Source organism: Mesoplodon bidens, assembly GCF_964165515.1.
Source record: "Mesoplodon bidens genome assembly, chromosome: 4".
Classification (NCBI taxonomy): Eukaryota; Metazoa; Chordata; class Mammalia; order Artiodactyla; family Ziphiidae; genus Mesoplodon; species Mesoplodon bidens.
In genome coordinates, this window is record NC_138160.1 from 141,074,277 (window position 1) to 141,096,358 (window position 22,082).

General features: G+C 48.1%; 1 protein-coding gene across 14 annotated transcripts in view; it reads left to right on the plus strand.

Annotated features, from left to right (window-relative positions):
* Positions 1-293: 293 nt before the first annotated feature.
* Positions 294-22,082, plus strand: part of GATAD2A (GATA zinc finger domain containing 2A) — a 100,109-nt gene continuing 78,320 nt past the window's right edge. For 6 of the 14 annotated variants that reach the window (XM_081231451.1, XM_081231458.1, XM_081231452.1 and 3 more), the window contains exon 1: positions 515-610. The gene's annotated coding sequence lies outside the window, so the exon portion shown is untranslated. Of the gene's footprint in view, positions 611-14,040; positions 14,146-22,082 lie in introns of those variants that run through there. The other 8 variants (XM_081231460.1, XM_081231461.1, XM_081231457.1 and 5 more) reach the window with 5 other exon arrangements.

Below are 22,082 nucleotides of genomic sequence, written 5' to 3' on the forward strand. Positions count from 1 at the left end.
ACTGGACCTGAGGCCCGCTACACTCTCCCATTGGCAGGTCGCCTGTCAGTCACCTCGTCCCGCCTCCTTGGGCCCGCCCAGGCCCCCAGCGCGATCCCGAGGGCCAGCCGGCCAGCACGCTCATTGGCCGCCGGGTGCTGTCCGTCATGAGTTTGGCCTCGCCCTCTTCTGGGCGAGGATCCCGGGAACCCTGGCTGGACCTCATTGGCCTGCGGTGCCGCCACTCAGTGAGACGCGCCTCAACCCGGAAGTGTGCGAGGCGAAATCTGCCTAGCAACCGGGGAAGCCGGGCTGCGAAGCGGGCAATTTCAGTGTGAGACGGAGCGGCGAGACCGAGCGGCGGCTTCTAGAGCTGTGCGGCGGCTCCTCCCGCCCGGGGTCAGCGCCCCAGTGCGCGCACGCGCACCCCCGCCGCCCGAACGCGCTCCGCGCCACCCGCTCAGTCAGTCCGTCGACAGTCCGTCGTCCTGTCGCCGCGCCGCCGCCGCCGCCGCCGCTGGCGCCACCTGAAGGAGCTGCCGCCGCGGGACCCGAGAGGACTGGATACGACCCTGCCACCCGAGGCCGCCCAGGGCCCAGCAGTCGCCCGCAGAGGCGCCGAGCAACTTCGGTGAGTGAGGGGCGGGCGCCGCTGGTGGCGGGTCCCGGGCTTCCGGTGTCCCGGGCTTCTCTGAGGCTTCCGCTTCTCTGAGGGGGCCGCTTCCATGCGTGGACCCCCTTGTCTGAGGAGACCTTCCCTAAGGGACCCCGCCTCTCTGATAGGAGCCTCCCTTCCCTGAGGGTGCCCCATCTCTTTGAGGGACCGCCTGCCTCCCTGAGGGGCGCCTTCTCCGAGGGCCCCCGCCTCTTTGAGACTACCCCTCCCAACTTCTCTAAGGGGACCCCTGCTTCTCCGAGGGATTGCTTTTTGAGGGACCCCCTGCGTTTCTGGGACCCCCATGTCTTGCCTGAGGGACCCCCACTTCTCTCAGGGAGACATTCCTGCTTCTAGGCACCCTTCCCCTCACTTCTCTGGGGGACCCCCACCTCTGCGAGGAGATCCCTGCTTCTCTGAGCTGTTGTCCCACTGTTCTGTGTTCCTTTTTGGCCCTTGCCTTTTTAAGGTGTCCCCCACTTTTCACAGGTCTCCCTTCCCCCCTACCTTTCTGCATTGCTCTCCCTGCTTCCCTGTCCCCACTTCTTTGGGTGACTTCCTCCTTTTCCCAAGTGTCCCCCAACTAATCTGAGGTGTTCCTGCTTCTGTCGGAATCCTTGTTGGAGGTGTTCCCCACTTTTCTGATTTGACCTCACTTTTGATGGGACCCGCTACTTTCTGATGAGTACCTCCATTTTACTGAGGGGGCCCACTACTCTGAAATGCCCATACGTCTGACTGGATCCTTATTTACTTGAGGAAATGTTCCCAACTTTTCCAAAAAAGTTTCCATTCTGGGGGGGTCTCCTACTAATCTGTGGATGCTGCAGTGTTCGGAGGGGTCCCTGGCTTCTCCAGAGGTCCTCCCCCTAATACGAGATGTCCCACTTCTGTTAGGCTTCTCACATCTCTGAAATGTGCCTGCACTCTTTCAAGATACCTCCTCTCTGATGGAGGACACAGTGGATTTCTTCACTTCTCTAAAGGGTCCCCCTGAATTCCCAGGGGTTCCCCTTCCACTTGCCTGAGGACATGCCCCCTTTCCTGAGGTTTCCCTCCTGATTTGCTAAGGGAGAAACTCTTCCCTCATTTTTCCTTCGAGCCCCCAACTTCAGGGTTCCCGTATTTCTGTTTGTGGTACCCACTCCTCTCTACTCTGGAAGGACAGATCAGAAATATACCCCTCCCATCTTCAGTCTTCTTTCTTGCCAGATTAGGGGTATTCTCTGAACTTTTACCTCAGCTTCCAGGGACCTGGAGGAATTTGTGATTGGAAAGGAAATTGGGAGACAGGCAAAAAAAATGCTGTTTTCTCTCATCCTTTAAGACCTGCTAGATTTGGGGGAGCAGGAGCTGTTGTCGAAGGACAGTCTTGGTTGCTCCATTTTTGAGTCATGGGGCCACCACAGTGTTGTCAGTCCAGTGTAGAGGCAGGAGGGACAGGGCTGGAGCATTGTACCCCATTATCACACTTTGAAGTTGTGGGACTGACCCACTTCCTGTCCCATCCCTCAGTCCTCCCTCTGCATAGTATAACTCACCCCCCCCAAAAAAAAAACAAAGGAGAAGAAAAACGCTCTTTCAGGTCTTCCAGCTGTGTTTTCTCTCCCTAGGCCCTCTGATTTACCCCTTGATCCCCAGTGGATCCTCAGTCTGTGGGCCACTCGGGTTTGAAAGGCAGAGCAAGAAGCAGGAAATGGGTCACCTTAGATCCAGGAAGGGTGGAAGGGAGGCAAGGAACAGGGGATTTGAATTCATTTCTCTAAGTTTTAGGTGACTTCAGCTTGTCCCAAAGGAAGTTTTTACGTGGCTTTTACAAATCTTATGTGTACCTTTTTTTTTTTAATGGCCCACCCTGGATTCCAAGTTCACTACAGTAGCTAATTTTATCTGTTTTGCCAAACGCAGAGCTTGCTGGAGCCCAAGTAGATGAATGCTGGCATTGAGAGATGGTCCAAAGGACAGGAATGAACTCAGTTTGAAACCTGAGTAACTTGTAACCACTTCGTGTCCATGCACAAGTCTCGGGCTAAAAATGTGGGGAAAATATTCCTGAAGTGGAGTTCTGAAATATAGGCTGAACTTGGTTGGTTTAGCATTTCAACCAGTTCTTCCCTCTGACTCTGCTAGAACTGCAGTTCACTTTACAGTTTGACTTACGACTGTCTCTCTCCTGTTCATTTCCATCTGGGTCTTGCTTAATTTGAGTCCTTTGTGAAGACTCCTGCCGAGGCTATAATTTGAGTTCTAAATCTGTCGGTGGACCATGTGGACACAAGTTTCAACTCGAGCTATTTTCTTCTGTGGAGCAGCGCTTGGAGAGTTTCCTGGGCCCTCTGCTCCTGGGGTAGTCAAGTCCAGGCAGGAAGCTGCTACAGACCTGGTTGCTCCCCTACTGCCTCTTCCTGGTCAGCTTGCCCTGAGGGGAAGAGGAAATGTGGTGGGGAGCTCAGGGCTTCAGGTGTCCTGAGACAGGGCAGAGAAGTGCTGGCACATGTTTATTATTTGAAAATGAACCCCACAGGACCAGCAAGGTGAGGTGTTAGGGAAGAGGGAGCTTTGAAGTCAGAAGGACCTGATTCAGATTCTGGGTCTGTCCTTCCTAGCTGTGTGGCCTTGGATAAGTTATGGCACAAGATCAGCACGTTACTAAATATTTGAGGGGGTCACATCTCTGTGAATGGGTGTAAAGGCGCCTACAAATGGGAAGTGCTTCCTAGATGTGTGAATAAATGAATCTGAGATAACAAACAGGAGGCAGCCAGCACAGCCCCTAGCACATGGTTGGTGTGCAATAAAGGTTGGTTGTTGTGCTCAGGAGATTATGGTTCTGGTCTGGACTCCCAGACAGGAAGCACTTGACATTTTGCCAAGGCCAAATATGCCCGCGGAGCAAAGAGAAAGAAACTCGGAGTGTCTCTTGCAAAACCCACTGCCCACCTGGGTCTAGTAGCGTTTTTCTGTGTTCAGATAGCAGATGTGAGATAGATTTGCTGTGTGACAGGGGTTTGTGTTTGCCTTGGCCTTGCTTTCTCCCTCTGTAAAATGGGGTAATTTGTGAGTTAAGGCCATGGAGATGTATTACTATAATTAGACCACAGGCGAGATAGAAGATTATTACGAGCTGGAATTGTGGGAAGAAAAAGAAGGTGAACCATAAAGGATCACGGCCATATTTTGGGACTGCTTGACTGAGTGATATGCAGCAGTTACCTGATGAGTGATCTCTTCTTACACGTTAGAACCTTGGAAGAAGAACCATTCTTTTAGGGTAATGGATCAGATTTGGGGACAAAAGACTGGAAAAGTGATGTACAAAGGCATTTATTGCCACACAATAATAGTACATTGAGTGTGTGGCTTAGTGCCCATGAGGAGATCAGGATTCACCTTGAGTTTTCAAGGATTCAGAGAGCTGTGGAGATGCTAACTCAGACTCTGGGGATGGAGGCTGGGGTGGGCAGGACACTTTTTTTTTTTTTTTTGAGAGGGTTTTGTTTTAGCAATTAGTGAAAGCCTTAAAATCATGGCTGGTGAGTTGGGCCCAGCCTTTTTCACTTATTCATGTGGGGACAGATGGCACTTGCCCTTGATAGCTAAAACCCGGGTTGTGGGTGAATAGTGGGTGAAAAATCTGAGCTAGGCCCCCACTGCACCGCTTCCACGTTTGAAGAAAAGGGTTTTTCCCCCTCTCTTGAAATATCCCCTTTCCTTCCCTCTGCCCCCATCCCCCCCCACACAGAGTGAATTTACTATTGAAGCCAAGAAATATCTGCCAGTCTTAAATTTCTCTTAATTCTTTTAAGGACATTTATTCCATTATATGGGAAAGGAGCAAAGTTTATTATTTTTAAAATATAAAACATACGGTAAACAACTTTAAGGGGATTATTATCCCTTTTGAAATTATGATGTCCCTTGTGTGCCACAGACTTCACTCTGGTGGTTGGTGGTGCCACCACTCCCTTTTACCTAACGGGAAGTTTTTTAAACTTTTTTTTGAATTGAAAGATCCTTACAGCAATAAAAACCCTCGGATAGTTAGAAACGATGTTGATCTAGGTACGTTTATTAGATGTAATGTAACGTGGTTATCCATTGGTGGGCCGCTCTAAAAGGTATGTGGGTCCCAACACTGCCCAGCTTCTAACTGGACAATAAACTGTTGATTTATGTAACTGAAATAGCTGGGGAAGTCAGGGTTTCCTTCCTGTTGGAGACAGCACTGGGGGCATTAAATCCCTGTGGGATTTTGATGATAAGAGAGAAGTTGACCTCCTTCGGAATTGGGGAATAACTACTGAATGGTGTCGTTCCATCCAAATGAATGGATGTTGTTATTTTGAATTTCTAGTATTAATTTTGGCTTTATCCTCTCTGCAGCCTGGCTGCCTTTGTTTACACTGGTGCATTGTTTGAATATGAATTTATCCCTCCAAACTGGCCTATAAGGGACGTTTAAACACTCAAGTAAGGGCTTAACTTGGCACAAGTTTTCCTGTGTGGCCATAAGGTAGGATTTTTTTGTTTTTTTGTTTTTTAATGCAACTAAAATTGGATTGAAAAATAGAAAGTGTTAGATTTTCTGGCTCATATAACTTCCTATGCCAGCAGATAATTCAGCAATAAATGTGTGCCAGTGATGTGCTAGGCACACCATGCTGGGTGCTGGGGGCCTAGCAGTGAGCTGGGCCCCCAGGGACAGATGCAGTCAGCCTTCAAGGATCTTACACCCCAGTCACAGACAAGTAAACAAATGAATGAAAGAATATCTCAGGGCTTCTTTGGGCATATTCCTGGATGTTGGGAGCTTGGGATGGAGTTTCTTGGAGGTTTGGAAGTGAAACCTTACTACCCTTCTAATTTCCTCACTGGACTCCTTTCTTCTGTTTCCTCCCTCTGAAAGGAAGCAGAAATTATGGTGTTTTCCCGGTTGATTGTTGGCTTTTGGCACTAGTTGATCCAGGATGACTGTGGCTGTAGTCTTGGAGAAACAAAAGAGAGTCTGGAATGGTTATTGCCAGGAGCATTTTCAGCTTTACTTTTCTTGAAGTTGGTAGCAGTGTGTTTTTGGAATCCTGTGACATTTCTTCATGGCAGTGCATATTATGCAAAGAGATAAACAGCTATTAAAGCCCTTCTCGCCTTGTTTTAAATCTTAAAAAAAAAAAATCAGACAAGGGTACTGCTTGGCTGTTGTTTATGGCATAGGAAAAGTGAGATTTCAAATAGGTGGACTGCTTTGTCATGTATTAGTAGGTTCTTGGTGCACAGAGTTCCCTCTGCCCTAGGGTTCCCTCTTGTATTGGGACTGGGGAAGCACTATTTTGATCTTCCTATGTTGTGGCCCAGATTTGATGTTAGTCCACATAGATCAATTATGTGACAGGTGCTTTTCTTAAGTAGGTAGGTGTATTTGTGAGGGGTGGAGCCAGAGAGCCGGGGTGGATACTCATTCAGGGCCCAGGGCCCAGCAGGGGAGAGAGAGCATATTACAAGGAAAGTTTCTGGTAGTCTGTCTTCTTTTCCTTTCCCTTCACCCAAGTACTGACTCATGAGGTGAAGAGGAAGGCCCAGGCCGGAAGTGGGCGTGGACAAGCAATGCAACTGTGCACATGACCAGACTCCCACCTCTGGGCTGTGTTGCCCTTGGGAAGTGGATGCTTGCTCTCTCTTCATTTCCTGTTCCCCACACTCCAGGCTGAGTTCTTGGGCTCCAATTTGAGCGTAGAAAACATGTTCAGGTTATCACTTTTTTCTCAGTAAGCTGCTTTGTCAGAACTGGGAGCCACCAGTGGACCTGCCCCTAGCAGTTCTAGGGGCTCAGCTAATGTACCCACAAACTCAGGACTATCTGGCAGGGTGGTTAACAGGATGGTTTCCTATTGCATTATCACAATGTTCCCTGCAGGAGCTTGCCTGCCAAAGGCTGCTCTGGAGATGTGTATAGAACTAAAGGAAGCAGACAGTAGATAGATCCTTCTGCAAGAGTGTGCTCTTGGAGAATTGTTTGCTGTTCTTTGTCTTTGTTGCTTTGTAAAAGTGCCCTGTGTGCAGTAGAAACTTTGGAGTCAGAAAGCCAGATTCTGCCGCTTGCTGGCTCTGTGACCTCAGGAAGGTGGCCTAATTGCAAGTGGCCTAACCTCTTTGAGCCTCAGTTTCTTCATTTGTTGGGTGGGGATGGTAAGCACAAAGCAAGCAGCTGGATTGTTGTAGGTGCCTAGTAAAGGTGGTTGTTAGCAGAATCATACCAAGGCTGACTATTCCTCTTGAGGTTGGCACCCAAGTTTGGATAGCTATCTATGGCAGTTAATACTGCCCAAGAGCAAACCAGTCCACGTTGGGGCCACAGGCTGCTGTGTATGACTGTGGGCTGATGATCTAGAGGTTCCTGGATTGGCTGATTTTTGACAGTGGGTTCCCTTAGTTCATCATAGCCTTACACTGCTGCTGCCGCCGCTGCCACCACCTCACCTTGGTGTACCATATGGACTTGCAGTGCCTCCTGAAGCATGACAGGGTAACTAGGGAAAAGGCTCAAACCTACACTCTATGTGGCTGTAGTATGTTGTAGGAAAAGCCTTACTTTTTTTTTTTTTTTTTTTTCTTTTTGTGGTATGCGGGCCTCTCACTGTTGTGGCCTCTCCCGTTGCGGAGCACAGGCTCCGGACGCGCAGGCCCAGCGGCCACGGCTCACGGGCCCAGCCGCTCCGCGGCATATGGGATCCTCCCAGACCGGGGCACGAACCCGTATCCCCTGCATCGGCAGGCGGACTCTCAACCACTGCGCCACCAGGGAGGCCCAAGCCTTACTTTTGAGTGTGATGGAAATATTCATTTAACTTGCTAAGGGTCGGGCACCTGGCTGGACACAGGAGCTCATATGCTACTAGGAAAAAACAAGTGCATGAAACTGATAACTGCAGTAAAATGCTGCAGTTGGATTGCGGAAGGAGAGCCTGCAAAGGAAGGGGCGATGGGGAGAGCTACTTTTTAGGTGGCTACTCATTCCCAGGAGAGGAACAGCATGGGCACCGTCAGGGACCTGGAGGTAAAGAAACAGCACCGTCAGGGACCTGGAGGTAAAGAAACAATCTGGTGAGTTCCGTTGACCTGAGGAGGTTATGCTCACCTAAAAATCAGAGTTTGAACTGAGCATCTTTGGTAAGAAAAGCTCAAAGTTACCTTCAAAGGTAGAGAGTCTTATAAAATGTGCCATAGTAGGATTCAAGATTGAACTCTAAAATAATATTTAAATTGAGCTCTGAATAAGTATTTTCAATCAGAAACCAATGATGGCCAGTGAAATCAGACCACGCAGACTCTATTTATAATAGTATGCAGTCTACGTGGAGTTTCAGGAGGACAGATAATGGGGGCTGCTTCTGAATTTTTTTCCTTTGAAAATTGTCATTTAAGCTGGTCTAAAACTCTTAACACAGCAGAACAGTTTTTTGTTTTTGTTTTTGTTTTTGGCTGTGTTGGGTCTTCGTTGCTGCGCACAGGCTTTCTTTCTCTTCGCTCTCTGTGGCAAGTGGGGGCTACTCTTCGTTGCAGTGCATGGGCTTCTCATTGCGGTGGCTTCTCTTGTTGCAGAGCACGGGCTCTAGGCGCGTGGGCTTCAGTAGTTGCAGCACGTGGGCTCAGTAGTTGTGGTGCATGGACTTAGTTGCTCCACGGCATATGGGATCTTCCCAGGCCAGGGATTGAACCCGTGTCCCCTGCATTGGCAGGCAGATTCTTTTTTTTTTTTTTTTTTTTTTGCAGTATGCGGGCCTCTCACTGTTGGGGCCTCTCCCGTTGCGGAACACAGGCTCCGGACGCGCAGGCTCAGCAGCCATGACTCACGGGCCCAGCCGCTCCGCGGCATATGGGATCTTCCCAGACCGGGGCACGAACCCGTGCCCCCTGCATCGGCAGGCGGACGTTCAACCACTGCACCATCAGGGAAGCCCGGCAGGCAGATTCTTAACCACTGCGCCACTAGGGAAGTCCCCAGAACAGTTTTTTAACTTGCATGACATTTTCAAGGTTTAGGCTTTATATTTATAAAGCTTTAAACTTTATACTTAACCTCTTAAAGTATCTCTATTGAAGGTTGATTTTCGACCCAAATTTGAAAAAAAGATTTTACTGCTCCCAAACCAGGAGTTGGTAAAATTATAGGCCTGACTAGGTCAACATGCAAGAGGACATGGTGTTTGTTATCAAGCTGTGAAGGAGAAAACTAGAAAGATCCGCCTCCTGAATTTCCTATAGTGAAATGCTGGGCACCAGTGAAGGGGAGTATTCATCCTATTAGGAAAACTTTGGGGAGGAATGTTTTCCTCTTTCCTATGTTAGGTTGGAAGATCTGCCATTTAATAACTGGGGAGGGGGATGTGAACTGGATACCAAGTTTTTAAAACATGTTTTTCTTCATGTCTAAACCAAGGATGTTTATTAGCAGGCCACTGATGTGACTAATACTCTTTCTTTGTTAAGCAGGTTTGAATATGTTGATCTCTAGACTTAAGACTGTCATATAGCATTTTTTTTTTCTGGTAGTTTTCTGATTTTTTTCCTGTTAATTCTTTAATTCACAGAAAACATGGTTCACTTACTAACTTTTCAAAGACTTAAAATTGACCTAAATTAGATATGCATTTTTTTTTTTGTAAGCCATATATAGACACAAAAGAGATATTCCTTGCCAACTGGTGACACATGCAGATGAAGACAGAGTGGGAGATACACTTCCGGTTCACAATGATACTTCTGAGCAGTTTGTATTTAACCCTTTAGGGAAGCATTTGTGCTCAGAGCCCTGTAACAGTGGGATATCGTCAGGGCCACACAGAGACTAACTGCAGATGGAGCCTGAACTCCATGTTGCATCGACACTAAGCATTCAGAATTATGGTTAGAAACGATACTCAAAACAAACACATGTTGACAAAGTGGCTCATCTCTAGAGAGCTGTGCTTCAGAGAGCTTTTCTGCATACACGACAGGGATGGGGCAGATGGGTGCTTATCTGTCTCCCACAAACTCCTAATCTAGTGTAAAAGTGTTGTGATTTAAAAAGTGACATTTGTTGTAGAAGCTGTAATGTGTTGGGAGTATTGTATTTTTCATAAAGCATAGTCCCTTTAACTATTTTCTGGTCCTTGAAAAAAGTACCAAAAATATCAAAGTACTAGGGAAATCAAATTCACATAGAAATGAATCTTTTCCTTTCCTTTCCCAACCAATTGCTTTGCAATCTCACCATCTGAGAGTGAATATGGGGTGAAATAAGAAACTTTAAAATAATCCTCTTAGAGATTGTGGTTATATTGTCCCTAAACTCAATGAAAATAGTTTTAGACTTTAGAGTACTAAAAATGCAAAGTGTGGAAAGTAGTGCTCTTTTTCATAAAGGTACTTTTTTTTTTTAAACTTGGTACGCTTTTGTAAATTAATTAATTAATTTATATTTTAAAATTTTGGCTGCACTGGGTCTTTGTTGCTGTGTGCGGGCTTTCTCTAGCTGCGGTGAGCGGGGACTACTCTTTGTTGTGGTGCGCGGGCTTCTCATTGCGGTGGCTTCTCTTGTTGAGGAGCACGGGCTCTAGGCGCATGGGCTTCAGCAGTTGTGGCTCGTGAGCTCTAGAGCGCAGGCTCAGTAGTTGTGGCGCACAGGCCCAGTTGCTCCGCGGCATGTGGGATCTTCCCGGGCATCTTCCCGGGCCAGCGCTCGAACCCATGTCCCCTGCATTAGCATGCGGATTCTTAACCACTGTGCCACCAGGGAAGTCCGAAACTTGGTACACTTTTGAATGAACAACCTGTTTATTCTTTGGAAAGCTTCTCAAAAAACAAGAGGGAGCCTAGTGTCACTGTTTGATAGCAGTAATCTAAAAATTGCTTAAAGTCTACATAACTAGGTCTGCTTAGCTTGTGAATTGAAGTAAGTGGTCGACAGTTCATTCCGTGTTCTGAGAGAGAAAGCCACCTAGAAAGTTTAAAGGTTAATGAATCCATCCCTTTGCAGCCCTGTCTGCCCCAAAGCCCCCACACTCCAGGAGTAGCCAGCTCTGGCCCTTGCTTCTGCTGTTCTGGATGCCTGGGATGCTCATCCATTAAGAGCTAGCTCAAATGTCACATCCATAAAGATCTCCCAGACCCCTCTCCAGGGAGGGGAGCAGCCTCTTCCTTTGTGATTCCTGTCTTTTCTATGAATGCATTTTCTGCATTGAAAGCATTCTATGTCTTTCTGTGCCACCAGCCTGTGAACTTCTGGAGCTGGTGCCTACAGGCTCCCCAGCCTACAAAACCCTTGTGATGAGTGGTCTCTTAGATGGTTCTTGTTGACCAGTGTTTATCATGTAAGACATCTTACATTTTGTCCACCAGGAACTTTAAAGACATTTTCTGATTAAAACCCCAAAAGTATAGTACCTTAAACATTTAGTAGGTGATGCAACTCCTTTTCAGTCGGTTTCACGCTATTGTTGAGCCTTTGACCAATTTCTACTTTATAAAAGAGGACACGAACATGGAATTTGGCCCAAATTTCTTTTCTTCAGTCCCTTTGTTGTACAGGAATTAGCTCAGATGGTTTTTGGAAGTTTACCTAATAGTACATTAGAAAGATAATTAGAATATTTCTGCAGTGATTAGGGTGGAAGGAGGCTTGGCTATTATTAGCAAGGATCTGGTCTGAAGGATATGAAGTGAATTCGGCAGAAATTTTTGTTTAACTTAATAACAGAAGTGTTTTTAGAGTATCATGTTAACTGGTACCCATAACTATTAATTGACTGCCTTGTTCTTAGGGCAGAGGGGAAAAACTTCAGGAGAAACATGGTTCTAGCCCTAGTTGTCTCTTAAATTAGGGTTTCTTCAGTTTTAGAATGGCATCTGAAGGTGATTGCATCATATTTCATAATCACCCAGCTGAATTATTTGCTGTTTAGTCCAGTACTATAGGCACAAGGTCTTTAGGCCAAGCAGTCTCAGCATTCACCTGCCTGAGCATCTGGGACCCCAAACAGGTCTGGATTCACTATCGCTTTTTCCATCTACACACTTGGCCCTCTCTTCCTATCACAGAAATAAACTCTATTTCACCCTTTCCCAGCTGGAGAAGTTGGCACTGTCCCCTGGAGCAGCCCACCTGTCACCAGTGCACACCTCAGTCCATAGGGGTGTGTCATTAATATGTCACAGCTGATACCTCCCTCTTTTTTTTTCATAAATTTATTTATTTATGTTTGGCTGCGTTGGGTCTTCATTGCTACACGTGGGCTTTCTCTAGTTGCGGCGAGCGGGGGCTTCTCTTGTTGCGGAGCGCGGACTTCTCTTGTTGCAGAGCGCGGGCTTCTCACTGTGGTGGCTTCTCTTGTTGCAGAGCATGGGCTCTAGGGGAGCTGGCTTCAGTAGTTGTGGCATGCGGGCTCAGTAGTCGTGGCTCGCGGGCTCCAGAGCGCAGGCTCAGTAGTTGTGGCACACGGGCTTAGTTGCTCTGCGGCATGTGGGATCTTCCCGGACCAGGGCTCGAACCCGTGTCCCCTGCATTGGCAGGCGGATTCTTAACCACTGTGCCACCAGGGAAGTCCCATGCCTCCCTCTTTAAAACAGGATGGTTGTCACCTTGGTGACTCGTACAGGGTTTGCCAGCTCAGATTCTGGAATCCCTGTGTCAATCTCAACTCTTGGGTCTCCCACCTGACCACACTTTGCTCTGTTTATAGTTAAGTTGGCATTAATCAAGACCCAGGTGAGGAGCAGTGAGGTAATATTTTGCTTATATTGCTTTAATATACATCATCTGATTAATCGTCGAGTAAAGCAGTTCTCAAAATAAACAGCTGCCGAATTAGAGTGAAAATCATTTGCTTTAAACTTTCTTTGCATATGGGATTAGGGAGTTTCCTGCATTCCTATACCAGGTCACCTGTTTGAGAATAAACTATTTTTGTTTGGTTTTTGAATTTGAACATTTGAATTTCTTTGTAGCAAAGCAAATTGCTGACAAGTCAGGGAAGGTGTTTGGGGGACAACAACTTGTATTTTGTATCATTTTTAGTTTAAGGAATGCTTCTCTTTTGGCCCTGGGGAAGTTGTGCCAGACATTGGCATTAAGCCCTTGGAAGATTTTGGGGGTAGGATTGATTGGGGGTGGAATCAACAATAAAAAGTTGCCAATTAGCTGTGGAACTCAACACAATTAAAATGGGCTTTTTTTAAACTTCTTATTGGGGTGGGGGCACATAGCAGAAAATTTTATTTGTAAAACTTATTCTACATTAAGTGTTTTTAAAGTTTGGGGTCAAGACCAACTGTGGGTTGGAATTACATTGATTCTTTTTAAAAAATGAAATAGAAAATATCAGTACATTGCAAGGTATGTTTGGTGAAACTTTTGTTTCACTTGTATTAGGATATGTTATCTAGGTGTCTCATCATGAATTATTTGTTTTAACGCTGTAAAAAGAACATGGAAAGGGCCTTTTTTGGTGATTCTTCAGAACCTAATCTTGATATTGAGAGCTTCTTGTGATACTAGATATTTTATTTTCCCTATTAAAACTGTGTTTGTTTTATGTAGTTGAACATCTCCAAAGCCCATCCTCTCTCAGGTTAGACTGTTTCCCGTGTTTCCTCCAAGTCACTGGAGAGGGAAGGGTGCAGGTTTGCTTTCTTGGGGGGTTTCACCTTCTCCCAGAGGCACGGGGGCAGATTGGGAGGTAACTGGAGAGGGAGAGCAGTCATCCCTGAAGTGTCTTTGAAGTGGGTGGGTCTGGAGCTTGCTTTGTAGAACTCTCTTTACTGCGCTGGAAGAATTACGGTTTCGCCGCTCCCCTGGAGGGGAACTTCTGTGTGACGACCCCGCGGGGGTGGCATTCTAACCTTAGTTTTCAGAAGCAGTTGCCTGAGGTCTCGCGGCTCAGTTGGAGCGAGGTCAGCAGTGAGCGCGTCGTGAGTCAGCCCTGGGCGCGGCCCGCCCGGCTCTGCCGCGGGTGAGCTGGCGACGACCCCCCTAACCCTGCGGCAGGAGCCCGCCCGAGCCCTCGTGGGAAACCGGCGCGCGGGGCCGGGCGTCCAGTGGAGCGCGGTCAGGAGGGGCGGTGCTTCCGGGGCGGTGTCGATCTGCCTGACCCCGCCCACCACCATCAGGTCCCGCCCCAACCCACTGGCCCCGCCCAGCCGGGCGCGGGCGGGCGGCGTCGCCTTTAAGAGCTCCCCGGTGTTTTGGGGGCCGCGGGCCGGGCGCGCTGACCTGGTGCGCATGTCCCGGGCGGTGACGCCGGCGCCGGGCTCCATGTGTGCGGCCGAGGGGCGCATTATCTGGCCGGCGGCGCGGGCGGGCGGGCGGACCGGCGGAGCGAGCGCCGCGGGCCCGGGCGGCCCCACAGGCGGAGCGAGCGCGCGCGGCCCGGCGCCCCCAGCCCCTCGGCCGCCCGGCCCCGCAGGCGACCCCGACCCCGGCCCCGCGGCCCCTTGAACCCGCGCGCTGTCCTAGGGCCCGGCCGGCCCGCGGCCCGGTAAGTTCCGGACCAAACTTGGCGGGGGGCGGGGGCTGGGGTCGGGGCCGAGGTCGTGCGAGGGAGACTGGAGCGGCAGGGGCGGTGTGGTTTGGGCAGGGTCGGAGGGTCGGGGGGCTGTGAGGGACCCCTGTGTGAGCATGGAAAAGTGAGAGCGAGCGAGTACTGCTTTTATTCTGGGAGCGTCTTTCTTGCGCTGCCCTGGAAAGTTCCGCGCTCCGACGCCGCCCGGGCACGTGGGGGCCGGGCCGGGCGGGGGTCCTGGAAAGTCGCGTCGTCGCCCCTCTTCCTCCTGCGCTTCCTCTGGGGTCGGGGGAGGGGTCGGGCCGAGAGGCGCAGCTTCCCAGCGGCCGGGACGGGCTGGGGGGCGGTGGCACGTGGGCGCGCAGGGCGAGGGTCCCGGGCGGGGGTCGCGGGCTGGCCGGGCCGCGGCGCTGAACCCCGCGGCGACGGCGACGGCGGCTGCGGATCCCGTGTCAGAATAAGAGTCCCCGCGCGCCCACGCCTGCAGGGCTGGCCCTCCCCCCGCTCGCGCCCTTCCTGCCTGACCCCCGGGAGCCGCGGGACCCTTCCCCCTCTGTGGGTTCCGGCCTTTCACAGGGCTTTACACTTTAAATTTGCCTCCCCATCTAGGCGTTGGCTGTATTGATTTATTTTTTCCCACCTGGAAAGGGTCGGCATCAGTGACTAGACAGCAGCAGCTGGCCTTTTAAAGGGATTATTGCCAAGAATCGGAATTGATCACTTCAACAAGGAAGGGCTTATGGGCAGGGCCCTAGCCTAGAGCGTGATTGACACTTGGTGTGTGCGCAAACACTGGGACCCAGAAATGAATGGGGATCCCTCCCTTAGGAACTCAATGACACGTTGGGTGCACGTTTCTGCCCTGCCCTGGGAATTTTGCAGGGACTGCTTAATTTTGTGTATAGGATCCTATGCCTTTAGGTGTGTAGTTCATCCTTATCTTTAGAGCTTTGGATTCTTTAGACCAAAGTCCGAGTGAGTCACTTGCGCCTTTAATTTCCTCTCTTCCTTACCCTTTTACTTCTTTCAGTTTTCTTGGAGTGCACAGTACTGGTTAAGTCTCTGGTTCCGTATGTCCATTTCACACAGTGACACCTTCTGGCTGTGGTAACGCAGAGAAACTGAGGGACAGACAGCCTTCTGTGCAGTTGCTTTACTCTTGGACCCACTGTCCTGTTGATGTTTTTATTTCTTCTGGTAGTGGTTACAAGTTTTCTTTTAAGTTAGATTATGTGCAGTGTTTGCTGGCACCAGATCAATATGCTGAGTAGCGTGTTAGACCTGACAGCAAGCTATGGAGGAAGGCTAAAAGATCACACTGGCCCCGATTTGAATGCCCACTGTGTGCTAAGCTCAGTGCACAGACATATTTCAGTGCCCTTAACAATCCGATGGAGGAAGGGAGAGTATAGTCCCCACTTTACAGGTGAGGAAACTGGGGCTTCTGGAGGTCAGGCTGCTTGCCCAAGACTGCTTAGTAGAGAGGCAGAGCTGGGCTTGCGCCTGCCCTGTGGGGCACCAGAGCCCAGGAATGCTCCTGTTTGCAAGCCCAGTATGTGAGTATTTTCTGGGAGCTCCTAAAACACAAGGCCATTTATTTGTCCAGGCTCCAGTACACCTCTGCTTGGAGTTGGGGGATGACCTGGTGACACCATTTCTAGCCCTGCTTTGTCCTCGGAGAGCAGAGTTACCAGCTGGCTTTTAAGAACCAAGCCACAGAGTCACCCCTTTGCCTTGCTTCCATAGCCTGTAACTCAGAAAAGTTGGTCCTTTTCTAGAGGAAGCAGTTTAGGTTGGGGATTTTGAGAGTAATTTGCTAGACCCTTTCCTCAGTTACTCCCCCACCCTTCATCTTTCATCCCCTGTTTCTCCCCTAAAATTCTGAAGCTGGGTTTTGCCAGAGGATTGCCTCTCATCTTGGATGTGGTGTAGAGAATGGGATTAATGTATTAATGATTTGGATGCATTGTTATTTCCATTCAGGTGACATCATTTTTTAATGTCGAGTCATCTCTATTAATGCAGTATCATTTGGCAGATCCTACAATTTTATATTTTGATAGAGAGGAAAGAAATAATGCTGCTCTTTGTAAAAAAAAAAAAAAAAAAAAAAGTCCTGGAAGGATTTGTACCAAGATTAGGGTTAGCAGTAGTTTGTTTGTTTGTTTGTTGTCTTAACTTTTTGATACCTGTGTTTTATGTTTTTTTTAAAAAAAGAAGGAACATTGTAAATTTAAGTAATAAAACATTTTAAAGACTCCAATTCTCAACTCTTTAGTAGTTCTTCTCACTTGTTTTGTATCACTTATTTTGTTACTTTGTGGCATTGTGAGTAGTGATTTCTGTATTGATTTATTCAATAAATATCAATGTGCATACTGTGCCTCCGGCACCATGCTAGGAATCCCTGCTCAGTGGAGTTTACTGTGAGATTAATGGGAGAGAAATCGTAACTAATCTCATAAACTTGGGGAAACTTACAAGGGCCAAGGAGAGAAGGATGCTGTGACCTGGTGAGCAAGACTTGAGGGGGTCTTTTTTCAGCTGGGATCAGAGGACATGTAGGAGCTAAATAGCTAAAGTGAAAAAGGAAGAGCATTTCTGGCAGAGAGAGTGCTTGGGACTGAAGGAAGATCAGTATGGTTGGAGCAGAGAGAGACAAATGCTCAGGCTCCAGGGCTGAGGGGTCTGGAATTTACCTTGAGAACAGTAGGACCTCATTGAAGAGGATAATACAGGGACCCATGTGATGAGGGTGCATTGGGCCTTAGATAGCAGAAGACTAGAAGATGGTGCCTGAAGGACATGAGGGGGACAGTAGCGAAGCCATTCTGAAATGTTGGCATTTTCTGGTGTTCTGTTGGGAGAAAATCAAGAATGACCTTCAGAGTCTTGAATGTGTCTGTTTCCAAGAGACAGAAATGTAATGCCTTTACCACTGAATCCAGTTAAGGACTCTTGGTGTGGGTGTGTTAACCTCTGAAAGCATAGGCAACTCAAATGCTTGCCTGGAGAACTACCTGTTTGGACTTGGTAGTCCAAACTACCAAGTTTGGACTTTGGGTGTTTCTGTGCCATCAAATGGAATGGAAAAGATTATTTTCCCTAGGCTTATTTTTTTCTCCCTGATGATTGAGTTAATTTATGCTCATTGTAGAAAACTAGGAGGATTATGAAACAGGTGAGTAGGTGAGGTCTTCATGAGCAGTCGTCCTGGGGTAATAGAGTGTCATTGGGATTTCCTTGTAATAGTTGTCGGGTTAGGAAGTGCGGCAGAACCAGAAGAACGAGTTGGCAGTGTCATAGATTGAGGCTTACAGAACTGTGCAGCCTGCTAAGTGTGGTTGTTTGTTAGAATGGATGCTCTTGAGTTATTTGAACTGTTTTAGGAGGTGAGTTGGACAGCCTGGCCTCAGATTGCTTTTCTTTCAGGTAATGAAACTTACTTTATGTGCTGACTGTGCAAAGCTACATCTTTGCCTTGAATTAGGAGGGCAACGCGTTAAGAAGGTTGACGTAAAAAAAATACAGGGGACCTGAAGTGGTGGCAGTGAGATGGAAGTAGTGAGACTGGTGTTATGAGAAACAAAAGTAGCAGCTGGGGACAGATCTTACATACTTGTGGATTCCGGCAAACAGGATCCAGGAGTTCTTAGTCAAGAGGAATGTTAGACCACGGGCTTCTTGCCCCTCCTCTTGTTTTATAGGCTGTATTTCTGACCTCTTTTTGTGTGTGATGAGAATGTAGGTTAGTCTTTTAGAAGACAGAGAAACTTACTCTAATTGAATACCTGAAGGTAGCCGTAGGAAGTGACTTGAAATCCTCTGGAACCCTCCAGGGTATGTGGGAAAGGGTTTTTGCGGCTTCAGTGCACTGCACCCACTTTTCTCTCTCTTGATTTTCACAGAGGTACTTGAATCCTTGAGCCATTCCTTCTGCATCTCCATCTCTAGCCTTGAAACCACGTGACCTGCCTTGCTAGTCAGGTCTTTTGGTTTGAACCTTCAAACCTAATTCATCCTAAATGAGGTAATGCCTTTGAGTACACTTTTAATAAATAGTGCTGCATTATAGTGGCCAACCAGATCTTCCTGGTGCCAGGCAGGCTGTTCCACAACCAGTACCACCTGCTCTTTGCCAAGTGAGGCCGTGGGCCTGTTCCCAGGTAGCAGGTCCCTGTAATGGTGTCATGGGTCAGCCCTGGCTTTGCCTTAGGTTGGGTGTGAGCTCCACCCGGCCACTTCCTTGTGACTTGACCTTGGTGAACCTTGTCCTCTGTGTCCTATTTCTAAAAAGTGGGTAGTAATGTCTGCCTTAAATGGCTGAGTTGGGAGTGAGATAATAAATGCCAGTGGCATAGCACAGCACCTAGTATGTGTACCTGCTCAATAAATTGGAGTTCAGTGAGTGTACCATCATGACTAGAGCAGATGAGGCAGAGCCCCACAGCATTAATGACTGTTCTGCTTTTCATGTGTGGAGCACCTCTGTTTGTGGGACAAACCATCACTGTCTCTGCCCCTTGGAACCACAACCTTGTTCCCACATTTCAGATGGAAGAAGGTCAAGTCCCTACAGAGGGTGATACTTGGCAGAGTCACCTTGCTGATTTTTCTACAGCTGGGACTGGTCCCCAACCTTTGCGATTTCAGGCTATGAATGTTTTTCCCACCAGCCTTAGTGCCTCCCTGGTGATACAGAATGGCTAGGTTGGTGGTGCCTCATCAGGGCAAAGGAGACACAGCCCCTTTTCCTGATCCCGAGCTTGCTGAACCCCACATTCTGATTTTCAGGGGCAGCCCTTCCATTTGTAAGATGTTTGCCAGGCAGATTCTCGTGGGGTCCTGCCTTTGAGAACCCAGAGGCGCCCCTGTACCTCTGGCTTTATCACTGAGTGGACTCTGGTCAGGGATGAGAAGTAGGTTGCTTGATGGTGCTTGCAGTGGCAAACAGGAGAGTTTGGTCCCAAATCCTGTCCTCCTTCTGCACTTAACAGCTCTAGCCAGTTTGGGGATTTGACAGATGTGACTACAGCTTACCACTCTTCAGCATTGGGCAGGTTTTCTGGCCACCTGGCCTCAGCCTTCCCATCCATAGACAGGGACTGTATCTTAATCTCATGGGATGACTGTGAGGGCAATTGGGAAATGTTTACAAGTAGTCAGGGATAGCCTAGCCTTTGATTCTCCATCTACCTCTGAGACAGAAATCCTTCTCTGGGGAAATTTCCTGGCAGTCTAGTGGTTAGGACTCCTAGCTTCCACTGCAGGGGGCACGGTTGGATCCCTGGTCGAGGAACTAAGATCCCGCGTTTCTCGAGGTGGGGCCAAAAAAAGAAAAGTAACCAAAAAACAAAATGCTTCTCTGCCCAGAGGACAGCTACATGATGATCCCCCTGGGTCTTACATCTCAGTTATCACGCACAATGAAACACTCAGATTGAGGAGCTAGATTTTCTTTATAACAAAATTCCACCACAACCTGACAATTTGGAGGTCTTCAGAACTTATTGTAAGGAAATCTCACCTAAAACGTCAGTCAGGTTATCCGGAAGGGAAGTGAAAAACCTTGTGGTCTTGGGCCTCCCTGGTGGCGCAGTGGTTGAGAGTCCGCCTGCCGATGCAGGGGATACGGGTTCGTGCCCCGGTCTGGGAGGATCCCATATGCCGCGGAGCGGCTGGGCCCGTGAGCCATGGCCGCTGGGCCTGCGCATCCGGAGCCTGTGCTCCGCAACGGGAGAGGCCACAACAGTGAGAGGCCCGCATGCCGCAAAAAGAAAAAAAAAAAAAAAAAAAAAAAAACCTTGTGGTCTTAAATCTGCATATAATCCCAATATAACATTTCCTACAATCGCAGTTGTTGTGTGCAGTTAGCCTTTGAGTCAGTAGCTGTTAAACTTGACTCAACACATCCTTACCTTAGAGGCAGCTGCTCACCATGACCTTGGAGGTGAGCAGGTTTCAGGCCAGTATCTTCGTCACTTGAGTTTTCATTTGGTGGACTTTTGTGGCAGTGACAGCATATTTTTAGCTTTCTTGTGTGTTTTGGGCAGGCTCACTCTGCCAGCCAGTTCTGAAAACTTTGCTACTACAATCTTCATTCATCCACGGAGGAAACACATTTTTTTCCCAATTGCTCAGTGGTGTGGGGAAAGTAGGAGCATGACAAACTGAGTCCTTGGTTTGAAGGTGTTGATTGAATTGGTTGAGTCACTCCAGACTTGTGATATTCTCAGGACTTGCATATCACTGACAACATCTGAACCTCATTTTCTCTTCTCTTCTGTATTATTCTTGTGCATGTAAAGGGTTAATGCCCACCCCCTTCAATGGCGGGCAGTTCTTTCAGAGGATTCTGGAGTCAGATCCCTCCGTGGGACTCTCTTACACCCACCGGGACCTGGGGAGATTTCGAGGGTTTGATTAGTATTTTCCTTAACACTTTTGTTTGATTAGCTGACCTTCTCAGCAGTTTGTATGTTGGTCATCTGTCTCTTGCCTCTCTCCCCAAACCTTTAAAGTTTTTATTGTTGAGGCTTTTTGTTTGTTTCAACCTTACAAGTGACATTTCCCAATGCCAAAGACTGGGGAGGTGGTGGGTGCCTCAGGTGTCAGTAGCAGGCATTTTAAGTTTTTGAAGTTTGCTTTTGAAGTTTTCTTGGTTAAGGATATTAATGGACTGAGTCTGGATTAAAATGTAATTGTAGCCTTACTGTCAATTTATATTTGTCAGGCAGAGCATTAGAAATGTAACTATTTTTGGTCCTTGGGCAGTAGACAAATGTAACATTCACCTGGGACTAGCTTGCTTCTGTGTGCTGTTTTGCTGAACCCAGCAGGCAGCATACAGACTTCCAGATGAACAGGACAGCCCTTGATGTTACGAACTGGAAACTGAGGCCTGAGAGGAGGAGTGGCCTGCCCTGGGTTGACTTGTAGAAGAGAGAACATAGATCTCTGTTCCCTTCTAATGCCTCCTGGTCTGATCTCTGTTATCCTTATTTCTTTATGGCCTGGTTAGTTTAGAATTTTTTGTTTTGTTTTAGGTTTCTCTTTATTTCTGTAGTGTAGGTCCATTGGCAGGTTTCCTTCCTCAGGGCTTTGTTTTTTGAGGTCATCATGGTATCTCTGGTGTGAGGATGGGACAGGACACAGGGAAGAAGAACTCAGGGCTGCTGCTGGAGTCTCAGGGCTGCCTTCAAAACAAAACAAAAACTCTAGCTGTTTCCTGTTCTGGAATTGAGTGGTTGATGGCTTTCAATTTTAAGAGCATTAAACTGCTTTTCCCCATCTATTAATAAGAAGTAATGACACTTATTATTTAGTCATCCTTTGGGTGATCCATTTTGGATGTCCGTTTCAAGATTCAAAAAAGCTAGACATCAGATCCTGTATGAGGCTCTGATGGTCAGCAGTGCTAGTCTGGGGCAAGAGTGAAGGACCTTAACACTCAGATAAGGATGAGTCTAGGACAGCACAAGCTGGCTGGTAAAAAGCTTCAAGGGAGGTTATTTTTTGTATATCCTTTATATGTGGGGAAGTCCATTCTGCCTGCTGAAGTGGTCTTTAAACCATTTCATAGGAGTACTGGTTAGAGGGATTGACCATGTTCTTGGAAGAGAGAAGATTGGGTGGGGGGTGGCGAGGGGTTCCAGGAGACCCATTGGTGAGTTGGGATCTCAGCTCAGGACTGGACAGTTGGCCTTTCCTGCTGTTGGTGCCATCAGGTACCCACTCACCCCCTCAGGGAGGATGGAAGGGGTTCCTCTTACTTTCCAGAGATAAGATCAGGTGACCCTGACACAAAAGGCAGCAAAAGTGGACAGGTTGCCACCTGGGGAAGGTACTTAGCATTGGGTGAGCAGATGAGAAACATGCACCTTCTGTGAAGTTTAAGATGGTGGGAGCATGCC